Consider the following 14,117-nt stretch of genomic DNA (forward strand, 5'->3'; position numbering starts at 1 on the left):
GAATCAGATCTCGACAAGGATCTTGGCAATTAATTATTTCAGTTCAGAGTATTAATGGATGAATGTTAACGAAAACCTCACTCAAGCTTCCACGTATACGACTATTAAGAACTCATAAAGGATAGTTTTAGTGTCATCGGCGGCGCACTCAAGGATTATACCATCATATTCAAGGGGTTAAGGCCAGTAGTACCTTTACATTATAAGACCTGGCTTCGGCTCCACAGTACATAATTGTACCGAGATGAACATTTCATAAACAGTCAACCTGTCAGTAACAAATGTCTTGAGTACCATTCAAAGAAATTTGTTAGCTGGGTACTGCTGCCGGCCGTGGCTACTAAGTAGGCATGGTTAGGCAGAGACACAGCGACAGAGCTGAAATTTGATCGACCAGCGTGTGAACCCCGTTGAGTCATTTAACCTTGATACAGGGGTAGTCTTGGCCAGTGGTTCTGAACGTTTGTGGAGCTGGGCAACTTTATGGTCATCCTAAGCTAAATCCATGGCGCCCCATGATTCCCAAAAGATCGAATTTTTTCATCACGTCCAACTTTCCAGTAAATTTCAGTGAAAAAAAAATCCAAAAATCATGTACTCGTGAGATAATTCACTATTTTTTTTTATTACAGATAAACCATAAATCATGTACTTGAGATTAAATTCTATCGTATCCATAAAGTCCACCGTTCTTCAAATAATTATATCAAAAAACTATAAAAGCATCTCAAATACAATATTCTCTGACATGCAAAAATACTACAGTATTTGATTATAGATTCTTTACAGAGCATACTACTAGTGAAGCACTATGCTCAAACCTATGCCATACCACCGGGTATGGATGGCTTTAAGAACGACGACATTTCTGGCAATAATTACACAAAGCTAAGGTGATGGCTGGTAAGTTTTCCCTACCCATAGCTGCCATGCTAATTAATAAATCACCTGTGTATTTCACGTAGAATGCATATCAGAGTCAGATAAACTGACCACTTCTCCCCTACTCCCTCCTTGGGTAGGGACCACTGTTAAAGAAAAGTTGCCTCGCTCAGTCCCGGGCGAGTGACCTTACCAACTATTCAGTAGCACCTGCAGAGTTTGGTTTATGGATCATTGAAAGCTCTGCCTCATGGCAAAATCACGGTCGCGGTTACACTGAGCTAGAGAGGAAACACACGTAGCCTTAGCCGTCCTCAACTTACAATATTAGAATATACAAACTGATCTGAGACAACAGAGTAAAATTATAATTAAGTGCACGACTGATCTGAGACAATACAGTAGAATTATAAGTACACGATGGGTATACAGGCAGCGAAAACATATAGCTAATGTGAAAAGAATATTGATACTTTTTTTTTCTATTCTTAAGGAGAGGGGAACTTGTTAAACGAATTTGGAAAATGTATAAAGCAATCTTTTCGCCTTTGGCTGGAAACACAGTGATATTTCCGCTACACACTAAGCAGGTAAAGGTTGAAGAAATTGTTGCAAAGACCACAGAGGAATATATCACCAAGACATTTATTGAGTATTAATTCTTTAATGAAACATTTGTGTTTCAAACTTGATATTATTTAAAATTATCTGTCGTCTCAATTGTAGATGAAAAAAAAAAAAGTGGACTAGTGAAAGGAAGTGGATATGTGGACCCGTGCTTTGAACTTACTTAATGAAGAAAGTGATTTTGGATGCAATTTTTTCACTTTTAACTGGACGCAATGAATAAGTTTATGGAATAAATGAGCGAAGTAAATGCGGGAGCGTCATCGGCAAAACAGAATTTTCATCCATATCCCAACCTGTCTTGACCAAGAATACATTCTCTTCCTTGCCTTAATTCATGTTTTCCTAGTTGAGATTTTTCGACTGGTGGCTATACATTAAATAACCCACCAACCAGCAATAGTTTGTGTCTGCAACACAGGCCACAAGTTTAACATTAACCTCGTAAAGTGAACTACGTCCCTGATTATACGAACTATGGAGACCTTAGTCTGTTATCCCCATTCGGTTGCACACTATGCTGTGATATACAGGAAAGCTTAGAATAATTTCATTTTCCTTGAAAAGACTTGCCAATCCTATCGCTTACATTATCGTATTTTCATGCTTGATCCAAGAATACATATAACACACTACGCTTAATCCCTTACAACAGGTTATCACATGAAATCCATCAATCACAATCGTTGAGCTCAAGGTTCTAATACTTAATGGGTTAATGGGTTAAAACAAGACCATTTTGTCAAACGTCTTCAGTCGTGCCAGACTTATTCTTTTCCAGGACACCTTGCTGTGGCGGTGGAAAAGGTAGCAAGCTGCTCTTTTGTCACTGGTGGTTACATGAATTTTAATGTCAATCGATTAACGATTTCAGAGCATTTTCCCCAATGAGTCAACTTTTTTCCCCCACGAAGCTGCCCAGGATAAAAATGCGCCTGTCATTCAGGTTCCGTGAACGCGCCGTCTAACATAAAACTCGGAGGTTTGACGAACATGAAGATCCTCACGAAACACTTTTTTTTTTTATTAAAATCATTTTTTTCAGTTAATGCTTAGACTCAACGTGTTCTTGATTATTTAGTTAATCCAATGAAGGGACAGGGGAGTTGACATATACAATTTTCAATGTATAATAGTTCAATTAAACGTTATAAAGCAAATTATATCACTTGAACTGTATGATTTACAGTGTTACAAGAATAAGATGTATACTTAACAGACTAAAATCCAAATAGAATTAGCATAACTTCAAATGCAGCACTATGAGTGAAATAATCACAAAACTTTGGAGGAAATGTCAGTCGGCCTACACTCAAGAAATATACGGGCGTCCAACAATACAGTGTTCTAAGCATGCTTAGAAGTTTTTTGACACAAAACAATGAAAACCTTACACCAAACCTACGAGAAAACTGCACCAGGCCCCTGCTGACCCTTGCAAGTCAGTTCCTCTTTTACACTCAACCACTTCCACATCATCGGGACTACATAAGCGCCCACACTGTTCGTTTGCAAGTCCATAGATTTTGCCACAAATGTTACAAATGGATGTTACACTTTCATCTGTTAATGAAATGTGTTTTATCCTTATTCTTTACTCACAATGTCCCATCAATTCAACGCCCAACCCAATTCTGGGACGGCGGCAGCTTCCAAAAAAGTGTGTGTGTGTGTGTGTGTGTGTGTGTGTGAGGGGGGGGGGGGTCACTGGAGCAAAAGCTTTCACAACATACTGCAGTTCTCTACATGTCTTAACAAAATATGGGGGCTTGAGCATCCCTGCTTTTCAAAGTGGGGGAGCTTCATCCCCCTGCCCCCGCGCCGCCGCCACTGCACTTTACAAGAACTTAAAATTGATGGAGGAGGTGGTGCTACACCACACACAAATCACACACACTATATCAACTCTAGAGAGTGTCAGGATGCAAATGGTACTACAATCGTAAAAATCTATTAACCAGAACACGTATGTCCATCAACAGATAAATTACTCCAGTGATTATGAGCTGTGTGCACATGCACATGAGGTACAAATGCACGTAATTACCTATGTGCAAAGTAAGGGAAGGGAGTTTGAACACTTATGGGGCCCCTTCCTTTTGAGCATTTTTGAATGAAATACAACTTCTTTAATATGTATGCTGTCAGTATCAACCAAGTTCTCGTTCATCTCATTCTATTTCTTTTCTTTCATACTATTCGCCATTTCCCGCATTAGCGAGGTAGAGCCAAGAACAGAGGACTGGGCCTCTGAGGTAGCATCCTCACCTGGCCCCCTTCTCTGTTCCTCTTTTGGAATAAAAAAAAAAAAAAACTTCTCTACAAGCTCTTTGTGCTTCTTTAGGTGTAACCAAACTTGAGAAGCAAATTCTAGGTATGAAATTATGTAGAATGTCAACAGCTTGCCAAAAAAATTTTCTTAACCATATATGTAAAAGCTATTCTGACATTTGTCAGCAAACAGTTTATCTCCACCATTATTCTCCTAAAGTGGGACTCTGACAACATGTTAGGTCCATGAAACATGAAGCTTACTTGCTCCTATTAAATGATCATACTGAAGCCTACTTCAATGTGGCAAGGGTGTATCATTGTGAATATACGAAAAAAGAAAAAATCTTACCCCAAAGGAGTCCATACTACCCATATTATTATTACCCATAGAGGCCCCACAAAACTTTCCATGGTTTACCCCAGATGCTTTACACGCCCTGGTTCAATCCACTGACAGCACGTCGACCCCGGTATAACACATCGTTCCAATTCACTTTATTCCTTGCATGCCTTTCACCCTCCTCTATGTTAAGGGGCCAATCGCTCAAAATCTTTTTCACTACATCCTTCCACCTCCAATTTGGTCTTCCGCTTCTCATTCCCTCCATCTCTGACACATATATCCTCTTTGTCAATCTTTCCTCTCAGTCTCTCCATGTGACAAAACCATTTCAACACACCCTCTTCTGCTCTCTCAACCACACACTTTTTATTTCCACACATCTCTCTTACCCTTTCATTTCTTACTCGATCAAACCACCTTACACCGCATATTTTCCTCATATATTTCATTTCCAACACATCCACCCTCCTCCACACAACCCTATCTATAGCCCGTGCCTCGCAACCATATAACATTGTTGGAACCACACTATTCCTTCAAACATACCCTTTTTTGCTGAGATACTGTTCTCGCCTTTCACACATTCTTCAACACTCCCAGAACCTTCGCCCCCTCCCCCACCCTGTGACTCACTTCCACTTCCATGGTTCCATCCGCAGCTAAATCCATATCTAGATATCTAAAACACCACTTCCTCCAGTTTTTCTCCATTCAAACTTACCTTCCAGTTAACTTGTCCCTCAACCCTACTGAACCTAATAACCTTGCTCTTATTCACATTTACTCTCAATTTTCTTCTTTCACACACTTTCCCAAACTGTCACCAACTTCTGCAGTTTCTCACCCAAATCAGCCACTAACGCTGTATCACCAGCAAAGAACAAATGACTCGCTTTCCGAGCCCTCTCATCCACAACAGACTGCATACTTGCCCCTCTCCAAAACTCTTGCATTCACCTCCCTAACCACTCCATCCATAAACGCACACTAATAGCACAGTTAAACTCCGCAGAGCTGTCACCTGAGCTAGCCAATCCCGACTACTCTCTTATTGATGTTTTAATGCATAATGTCTAGCTGACTGGATGATAACATTTTTCCCTAATACTAAAATCAACAAAAATATAGTCTCCCAGGAATCTACTCCCAAGCTTATCCTGTAAAAGTATTGTCTTTGACTGGAAAATTAACCTTGGCTATGACCTATGAGTTATATGTGAGTTAATTTGCAGTGTGGTGATGTTATTCCTCACATATCTATATGCACCCAAGGGAAAATCGTGAACATCAGGAATAAGCTTTTTGAGTAAAAATTTACTTTTGCTCCTGATTCAAACTAGCTTTGGGAAACAGCTAATCATATTTACATGCTTCCTTGTTATTACAGAAATAACTTTAGAGGACCAATTTACCACATCTTTTGTGCTGAATATTACCAAATGAGGCGATAATAGATTTTTCTTTTTTCTTTTTTTTTCCGCTGTCTCCCGCGTTTGCGAGGTAGCGCAAGGAAACAGACGAAAGAAATGGCCCAACCCACCCCCATACACATGTATATACATACGTCCACACACGCAAATATACATACCTACACAGCTTTCCATGGTTTACCCCAGACGCTTCACATGCCTTGATTCAATCCACTGCCAGCACGTCAACCCCGGTAAACCACATCGCTCCAAATCACTCTATTCCTTGCCCTCCTTTCACCCTCCTGCATGTTCAGGCCCCGATCACACAAAATCTTTTTCACTCCATCTTTCCACCTCCAATTTGGTCTCCCTCTTCTCCTCGTTCCCTCCACCTCCGACACATATATTCTCTTGGTCAATCTTTCCTCACTCATTCTCTCCATGTGCCCAAACCATTTCAAAACACCCTCTTCTGCTCTCTCAACCACGCTCTTTTTATTTCCACACATCTCTCTTACCCTTACGTTACTTACTCGATCAAACCACCTCACACCACATATTGTCCTCAAACATCTCATTTCCAGCACATCCATCCTCCTGCGCACAACTCTATCCATAGCCCACGCCTCGCAACCATACAACATTGTTGGAACCACTATTCCTTCAAACATACCCATTTTTGCTTTCCGAGATAATGTTCTCGACTTCCACACATTCTTCAAGGCTCCCAGAATTTTCGCCCACTCCCCCACCCTATGATCCACTTCCGCTTCCATGGTTCCATCCGCTGCCAGATCCACTCCCAGATATCTAAAACACTTCACTTCCTCCAGTTTTTCTCCATTCAAACTCACCTCCCAATTGACTTGACCCTCAACCCTACTGTACCTAATAACCTTGCTCTTATTCACATTTACTCTTAACTTTCTTCTTCCACACACTTTACCAAACTCAGTCACCAGCTTCTGCAGTTTCTCACATGAATCAGCCACCAGCGCTGTATCATCAGCGAACAACAACTGACTCACTTCCCAAGCTCTCTCATCCCCAACAGACTTCATACTTGCCCCTCTTTCCAAAACTCTTGCATTCACCTCCCTAACAACCCCATCCATAAACAAATTAAACAACCATGGAGACATCACACACCCCTGCCGCAAACCTACATTCACTGAGAACCAATCACTTTCCTCTCTTCCTACACGTACACATGCCTTACATCCTCGATAAAAACTTTTCACTGCTTCTAACAACTTGCCTCCCACACCATATATTCTTAATACCTTCCACAGAGCATCTCTATCAACTCTTATCATATGCCTTCTCCAGATCCATACATGCTACATACAAATCCATTTGCTTTTCTAAGTATTTCTCACATACATTCTTCAAAGCAAACACCTGATCCACACATCCTCTACCACTTCTGAAACCACACTGCTCTTCCCCAATCTGATGCTCTGTACATGCCTTCACCCTCTCAATCAATATCCTCCCATATAATTTACCAGGAATACTCAACAAACTTATACCTCTGTAATTTGAGCACTCACTCTTATCCCCTTTGCCTTTGTACAATGGCACTATGCACGCATTCCGCCAATCCTCAGGCACCTCACCATGAGTCATACGTCTGCAATTTCTTGTGCACTGTGAGGTGGTGCCATGATCAAAGAAATGGCCTTATTTACTTCCATCCACTCTCTAGCTCTCATGTACAATGCACCAAAACCAGAGCCTGCTATCCACAACCAGGCCCCACAGACCTTTCTATGGTTTCCCTGACTACCTCATATGCCCTGGATCAGCCCACTGTCAGCATGGTATCCTCTGTGAACCACAGTGCTCTGTTTTGCTCTATTTCTTGCATGCTATGCATCCTCCAGAATGTTCAGGTCCCAAGCCTTGAAAACATTTTTTCACTCCCTCCTTTCAACTCCCGCTTGGTTTCCCCGTTTTCTTGTTCCTTCGTCTTCTGACATATAAAAACTCTGTCATCCTTTCCTCACTCATCCTCTCCATAAGTCCAAACCATTTGAGCACACCATCTCTCACATATACTCTTCATAGGAATATGAAGGCATATGATAGAGTTGATAGAGATGCTCTGTGGAAGGTATTAAGAATATATGGTGTGGGAGGAAAGTTGTTAGAAGCAGTGAAAAGTTTTTATCGAGGATGTAAGGCATGTGTACGTGTAGGAAGAGAGGAAAGTGATTGGTTCTCAGTGAATGTAGGTTTGCGGCAGGGGTGTGTGATGTCTCCATGGTTGTTTAATTTGTTTATGGATGGGGTTGTTAGGGAGGTGAATGCAAGAGTTTTGGAAAGAGGGGCAAGTATGAAGTCTGTTGGGGATGAGAGAGCTTGGGAAGTGAGTCAGTTGTTGTTCGCTGATGATACAGCGCTGGTGGCTGATTCATGTGAGAAACTGCAGAAGCTGGTGACTGAGTTTGGTAAAGTGTGTGAAAGAAGAAAGTTAAGAGTAAATGTGAATAAGAGCAAGGTTATTAGGTACAGTAGGGTTGAGGGTCAAGTCAATTGGGAGGTGAGTTTGAATGGAGAAAAACTGGAGGAAGTGAAGTGTTTTAGATATCTGGGAGTGGATCTGGCAGCGGATGGAACCATGGAAGCGGAAGTGGATCATAGGGTGGGGGAGTGGGCGAAAATTCTGGGAGCCTTGAAGAATGTGTGGAAGTCGAGAACATTATCTCGGAAAGCAAAAATGGGTATGTTTGAAGAAATAGTGGTTCCAACAATGTTGTATGGTTGCGAGGCGTGGGCTATGGATAGAGTTGTGCGCAGGAGGATGGATGTGCTGGAAATGAGATGTTTGAGGACAATGTGTGGTGTGAGGTGGTTTGATCGAGTAAGTAACGTAAGGGTAAGAGAGATGTGTGGAAATAAAAAGAGCGTGGTTGAGAGAGCAGAAGAGGGTGTTTTGAAATGGTTCGGGCACATGGAGAGAATGAGTGAGGAAAGATTGACCAAGAGAATATATGTGTCGGAGGTGGAGGGAACGAGGAGAAGAGGGAGACCAAATTGGAGGTGGAAAGATGGAGTGAAATAGATTTTGTGTGATTGGGGCCTGAACATGCAGGAGGGTGAAAGGAGGGCAAGGAATAGAGTGAATTGGAGCGATGTGGTATACCGGGGTTGACGTGCTGTCAGTGGATTGAATCAAGGCATGTGAAGCGTCTGGGGTAAACCATGGAAAGCTGTGTAGGTATGTATATTTGCGTGTGTGGACGTATGTATATACATGTGTATGGGGGTGGGTTGGGCCATTTATTTCGTCTGTTTCCTTGCGCTACCTCGCAAACGCGGGAGACAGCGGAAAAAAAAAAAAAAAAAAAAAAAAAAAAAAAAAGGAATACACCTGTCTTTTTTTATTTATCTATTTATCTTATTATATTTTGTCGCTGTCTCCCGCGTTTGCGAGGCAGTGCAAGGAAACAGACAAAAGAATGGCCCAACCCACCCACATACACATGTATATACATACACGTCCACACACGCACATATACATACCTATACATCTCAACGTATACATATATGTACACACATAGACATATACATATATACACATGTACATAATTCATACTGTCTGCCCTTATTCATTCCCGTCGCCACCCCACCACACGTGAAATGAAAAACACCCTCCCCCGCATGTGTGCGAGGTAGCGCTAGGAAAAGACATCAAAGGCCCCATTCGTTCACACTCAGTCTCTAGCTGTCATGGATAATGCACCGAAACCACTGCTCCATTTCCACATCCAGGCCCCACAAAACTTTCCATGGTTTACCCCAGACGCTTCACATGCCCTGGTTCAATCCACTGACAGCACGTCGACCCCGGTATACCACACCGTTCCAAGTTACTCTATTCCTTGCACGCCTTTCACCCTCCTGCATGTTCATGCCCTGATCACTCAAAATCTTTTTCACTCCATCTTTCCACCTCCAATTTGGTCTCCCACTTCTCCTCGTTCCCTCCACCTCTGACACATATATATATCCTCTTTGTCAATCTTTCCTCACTCATTCTCTCAATGTGACCAAACCATTTCAAAACACCCTCTTCTGCTCTCTCAACCACACTCTTTTTACTACCACACATCTCTCTTACCCTTTCATTACTTACTCGAATCAAACCACCTTACACCACATATTGTCCTCAAACATCTCATTTCCAGCACATCCACCCTCCTCTGCACAACTCTATCTATAGCCCATGCCTTGTAACCATATAACATTGTTGGAACCACAATTCCTTCAAGCATACCCATTTTTGCTTTCCAAGATAATGCTCTTGACTTCCACACATTTTTCAATGCTCCCAGAACTTTCGCCCCCTCCCCCACCCTATGATTCACTTCCACTTCCATGGTTCCATCCGCTGCCAAATCCACCTGTCTTTTATCCTGTATTATCTCTTAATCAATTAGCCTTCCTCACACCAGGTGGTAACCAAATCCAAACATAACACTTTTAACACGCTCACTCTATTCTTTAAATCTTAGTAAAATATATCTAGTTAAATGTGGTGATAAGTACTGTAAAGGCAAATCATATATAGGGTACTTGTAAAAAATAAAAAGAACCTACAAATACCTCACCTAGCCTCCCTAGCAGATAAGATTTATGTTTATGTTCATTATTCTTTGTCAAAATATAAATATCAAGCCCAAGACTTGAGTGCCATGCACTGGATGTCAAGGCACAGATGACACAGAGGCCAATCTTGGGAACCCCAGTAACAGAACCTAATGCTCCCACTATAATTTTGAGAACCTAATGTCTTTATGCTCCCACTATAATTTTGGAGATTAAGTGAGATTTACATAGGTGTTTTTTACACCTTTTTTTCTGGGTTCTGTTGATAATTCATGAGGTTAGGTGAGGATTTTCAAGGTTCTGTTTATTTTTTCATGAGGTTGGGTAAGGCTTTAATAAAAGCTCTTACTCTTTTAATTAGTGTTTTACCTACTGCTTTAACACCACATTTTCCGTGATATATGTATAATGCTCACTATTCACCTTATCTAACATCATTCAATATAATTTCATGCTTAAATTCATGCTCTGCAATGGTTACCCTATTCTCAAAATACTACAGTAGCATTGTATGACAGAATTACTCAATAACCAAAACTAATATTGGTGTGGAGCTATACTAGAATTTTACTACCACACTCACTACCATCGCAAACTATAATGATCAAACTCTTACCTGAATAAAACTGTAGGTTCTGCGAAATCCAGATGAATTACAATTCTATTAAGCTGATGCGGACAGAAATCAAAGCTGGAGGTCTATCCTTTCATCTATGTTCTTGGTCTCCCCAAGGATCTGGGTGAATAGAAGTAACCTTGCAGGTGCCGAGACACTTCACCTTGGCCTGTGGACAGACGCAATAAATAATATGAAATGCATATACACTTTCTCCATTGTAGTAGAGTACTTTAAAGCATAACTTTCCAACACTTCAAACTCATTATCATTAAAGCATCATATTTACCTATCTGCTACTAACTTCCAAACACTTCAAACTCATTATTATTAAAGCATCACATTCACCTATCTGCTACAGATTTTTTTTAATGATACCATTAACATGCCCATGTAAATTTCTTTGGAACATCATATGGCACTCATGCCCATGTAAATTTCTTTGGTTTCTTTGGAACATCATATGGCAGTCATAAATGTTTAACACAGTCTAACACATGATCCAATTGCATAACACCATTAAAAGAAGGTAATGTGCTAGTTGGAAGATAAAATAATGGGTATAGGGTATTTAATAAATAGACATGGTGAGCAGCTTGTGGAGTTATGAGTTGAAAAGGAAACAGCGAATAGAATACCTGGTTCAAAATGAGGGACATGCATAAGCAAGCATACATAGGTGAGTAGGAAACATGGCAAGAGGGCATCACTGGATTACATCCTAAATGATACAATTCTCTCTCTCTCTCTCTCTCTCTCTCTCTCTCTCTCTCTCTCTCTCTCTCTCTCTCTCTCTCAGCTTAGGGGCGAAGAGCAGGGAAGTCAATGGGCTCGACCTTTACGGCGAAAAGGTCCTCATCACGACTACCTTCCCTCCAATGACATTGACGTCGATACAAAATACTTGCTCGCGGTATAACCACTTGCTAGATCCAATCTCTTTAAATTTGTTTTTTGTTTTTTATTTTACTGTGTGCATTCTATACCGATGAAAACTGAGAAGTAATATATCAGTTTTGCTACTTTTCGCTATACATCACCGACCTACGAGTAATGAAAACTTACGAGTCTGGTGCCTTCTATCCATAATTATGATTAAATAAATACCTAAATACCATGATGTGGAGTATTATATATATATATTCTACTCAACAGCATTACATAAGAAAGCAGTATATCCCGGAAAATATTGGGTTACTTAAAGTGATACTATGCAATGCACTTCAACAAAATCTATAAAAAGCTTACCCAACTTTAAAGCAGTCAATACTTATCCTAATTTTCAATTACCGAACAGATGTCAATACACAGACGACACAGCGTGATCCTTGCCCTAAACGAATGCATCGTCGCTGTATTTACATAATTTGGGGGACTAGGTCAGAACAAGTCTTCAAACATATTTCACCGTTACACAATTTCATGAGCTCAAAAAGTGAATCTTACTTAAAGACTATTCGACGCACAGTTTGGTCTACGTTAAGATATCTACGTTATGATATTCTACAAACATAGGGATTCTTGTCCTTGGTTGTACTGTCTCCTAGAAATGTTTCCGATTATTTCTCAACGATATTCGTTATGTCCTTATGTACCTCAATACGAAGAATGTGCAAAGGTCTGATTATCTGCCGCTTAATTATATCACAGGATGACGGCAATTATCTAACCGGACGAGACGTGCAAGCTAATTACTTATTGTCCCTCTCTGTCTCATGAATGAATTACAGGACAAAAGTCTAATATTGCCTTTGGTTTCGATTGACGTAAACACAAGGTGACTTACCCTTACAGAACGGATTGTTTGTGGATAATTGGCTATAGTTTCATTGTAATCGACATTTTCAGGTCGTATATTATTTGTTTACTCCACATCAGTGACCTATCCCTTGTTTCAGTAACCTAGGGGCTTTACCACTCTAAGGGCCCAAAGGTAAACACAAGGCAGGAAGGTAAACACTTGGCAGGTTCAAACCACACACTAGTCACATAACAATTCCTCTCACACATATTCCATATGTCACGTTATCACAAATGCAACTTACTCTTTAGATTGTTCGATCAGTGTAATATAAAGCTGCAGATCACAAACAATTCAAAACATATTTCACGGATTATTTACCTCAACGTAGAGACAAAATGGCGGATGGTGAGGACGATGCACTGTAAGTTCCAAGTTTTCAGAGGTCACGTGACTAATGTCTCGAAAAGTTCGAAACATTTTGAAAATGAATCATTCGTCACCTAACCTCTCACCAATAGTATGCTAAAGTCAACACGGTTTCGCATGTTTCATTATTTTCGAAGAATTCTGATGAATCGTAATTGTGAATCGCTCCCGAACTCGAAGGTTTCATAAGACTTAAACGCAATATATGAGTTTCAAATGCAGTAAATCAGACAATGCATATTATTTCTGTTATTAAAGAAAATCAAGTCACACTTTAGACGAACTAAATGATCTGATATAGGGAAACGAAACAGATATTATTGCGTTCATCTCAAGATCTCACAGACGTGATTCATTTCGAACTCATGAGCAATATTTAGAACTTCCGTTTTCTTTGAAGGCAAACTTACAATTATTGAAAGTTAATATGACTGACTTCACTCAATTATATGTTGTTTAATAAACAAATACACACATATGTGCACGAACACGCTATCAAAGCAAGGCTGGATTAAGAAGGGCATCTTTAAAGACATTTTCATGGCTGGGGTAAAATTTCAGAATGTCATATAAATGTGTGTGATGATAAAACTATTAAGATGAGAGAACGCTTAAAAGGCTACACCAAAAAAAGGCCCCAAATACCTAATTTCTTTAGGCAAAAACGGCTTTTTGCTTTCGAATGCTGGGGAAAAAAAAAGAAAATGCCTACTGGGGGAATTGCCCTTACTACAAAGTATGTTAAAAGATCAGGTTAAATATTTGAGGCACTGGCGTGTTATAGATTATTAAAGCGATCAAAATAAGGAGAGAGAAATAGAAGTGGACAGATCAAAGGATCACCCGAAGTTTGTTCATCAAAAATAAAGATATGGAAGATTTACAATTTAGAAATATACAAGACAGCATTAGTTATAGAAGGAAAAAAGAACAAGAATTTCCACATATTTTCAAGTGTTCAGGGCAATACAGAAACATAAACAAATGACACCACCAAACAAGATTCATGTTTTGGATTAGAAATACTTACAGGAATGAAAGTTTTATTTAAACATTGTGATTCATTTCATATCATGAAAAATTATATTTTCAGGAAGAATAGTTGCTGTTTCGTGATTAGAATTTCATAAAACTGATCATTCAATAGAGGTGAGCAAAGTAGATGGGTTAATAACGAGG

General features: G+C 40.1%; 1 protein-coding gene across 3 annotated transcripts in view; it reads right to left on the minus strand.

The window, feature by feature from the left end:
• The window catches only part of LOC139758787 (uncharacterized), a 43,495-nt gene extending 30,287 nt beyond the window's left edge, over positions 1-13,208 (minus strand). The window contains exons 1-2 of one of the 3 annotated variants that reach the window (XR_011714919.1): positions 12,891-13,208; positions 10,769-10,937 (exon numbers count right to left, since the gene is read on the minus strand). The gene's annotated coding sequence lies outside the window, so the exon portion shown is untranslated. The remainder of the gene's footprint in view (positions 1-10,768; positions 10,938-12,890) is intronic. The other 2 variants (XR_011714920.1, XM_071680590.1) reach the window with 2 other exon arrangements.
• Positions 13,209-14,117: the final 909 nt, after the last annotated feature.

This window comes from Panulirus ornatus, chromosome 31, assembly GCF_036320965.1.
Source record: "Panulirus ornatus isolate Po-2019 chromosome 31, ASM3632096v1, whole genome shotgun sequence".
NCBI classification, from domain to species: domain Eukaryota; kingdom Metazoa; phylum Arthropoda; class Malacostraca; order Decapoda; family Palinuridae; genus Panulirus; species Panulirus ornatus.